The 1806-nt window shown below is 32.6% G+C and overlaps 1 protein-coding gene across 1 annotated transcript in view; it reads right to left on the bottom strand.

The window, feature by feature from the left end:
• Nucleotides 1-1806, bottom strand: part of Apbb1ip (amyloid beta precursor protein binding family B member 1 interacting protein) — a 120751-nt gene that overhangs the window by 9457 nt on the left and 109488 nt on the right. The window lies entirely within an intron of this gene.

Genomic DNA, 1806 nt, shown 5'->3' with positions numbered 1-1806 from the left:
ATGTTCATTTAAGAAAATACTAGTAGAGATGTATTGTTTTGAAGTATACAGTTAATATGTTTGGAGTTGTTTAAAATTTATATTGAGAAAAATCTATGTTCACTATTGCTGTAGACGAGCATCTACATAAGACTGTTAAATTGATTGTTGTTTTATATCAAACAACTTTTATAATACTCATTTTATTGTTATAATATTTTATAAATTTTAAAGAATATGACAAAAATACCCTATCAATATGTACTACATTTGTGAATATGTACATCCAAAAAAATCAATAAACTTTCAAAAAAAAAAAAAAGAAGCTGAAATAAAAGAAATCTTGGGTATTTCCAGTTAGCTGGAATTTCTGCACCTACTTAATGACAAAATACAATTTGAAATTACTTTTTAAATGAAATTGTATTATTTGTTCTAGAGTTCCTTTTGGGAAATTAGAGAACGAACATAACCACTTAAATTTCTAGACGAGCTGTACAATTTTTCTCTATTTCAAGTTTGTTAAAGTTTGTTCAGCTCTTTTCAAATTCTTCCCTTGCCTTCAAAGTCCCCACACGGTGGTATAAACAGATGCCTAAACCAAACAGACCCTATGAATAGTCTTCTCAGGTAGGTAATCCTGTTAGACAATCATATCTGATTGTTTTACTGCCTGTTTTTTTTTTTTTTTAATAAAGAAGCAGCCTGGATAAAAAAAAATAATAATATTAAAAATTGCTGTTTGAGTTGCTGACTTGGTTTGTGAAATGATTAGAAGGATCTTAACTTGAGATTAGGACAGAATTTCCAATGATTTCTGAAACAACCCTAATCATCCTCCTGACAATTTTTTCACTATGTATTTGTATAAAGTGGTATTCTCAGCAACGATTACTATAAAATCAGAATACTGATCAACTCTAAGAAACACTGAAGATGTTCCATGCTTTGCAGTCAACTATCCAGCCAACATTTAATTCTCCACATAAAAAACAAATAAGTGCATACATATTTTATTACTATGTAAATTTATTTCATCTTCAATAAATGGGAGAATTACATGCATCCAACACTTGTGTGTGTGCGTGCAGATGTGTTCATGATTCTTATCAGTAACTGACTTGTATACTTGTTGAAGATCTGATACTAGCTTCTATCTATATTCCACACTACCTTCTCCCATGATTAGTTCCTTCAGCTATGAAATGGGGCGGGGGAGGGTTGTAATCTACTGCTGTGGAGCATACAACCTGTATGTTTTGAATCCACAATTCAATCAACCACTGACCAAAGGCCATTGAAAATAAGTGGCTTTTATTGAACACATGCAAGTTTTTCTTTGTTGTTTGTACTAGACAATATAGTATAACAACCATGTACTCGTAGAGTGCTTAAGGGCCTCCTAGAACTGGTCACAGATACCAAAGGGCAGTTCTCTATGTAATGCAGAAAGCTCATTAGGTAACTAATGTTAGTGGCTGGTCTTCTTAAAAATACAAATAAGCCAAGGTTGTATACCTTAAGATGTGATGCCTGGTACTGGGCATGAGACTCTAGTCATCTTGTTACTGCGGGAAAACAGCAGGGCATGATCCGATATCTCCTGAGTGTCCTGCTAGGCACTGAGGTGCCTTGCATTGTATAATATTTCTATTTTGACAAGACACACTTCCTTTTAGTCCACCCTAAATCATGATCAGTACTTTATTTATGGATTTTATTGTGAAAAAGTGGCTAAAGCTTTGTGAAAAGTCACTGGTAACTAGATGCAATTTCTTTCTTTCTTTCTTTCTTTTTTTTTTTCAAGACAGGTTTTTTTTTTTTTTT

Source organism: Mastomys coucha, unplaced genomic scaffold (assembly GCF_008632895.1).
Source record: "Mastomys coucha isolate ucsf_1 unplaced genomic scaffold, UCSF_Mcou_1 pScaffold15, whole genome shotgun sequence".
Taxonomy (NCBI): domain Eukaryota; kingdom Metazoa; phylum Chordata; class Mammalia; order Rodentia; family Muridae; genus Mastomys; species Mastomys coucha.
The sequence above is the reverse complement of the archived record's forward strand: the minus strand, read 5'-3'. Positions and strand labels throughout refer to the sequence as shown.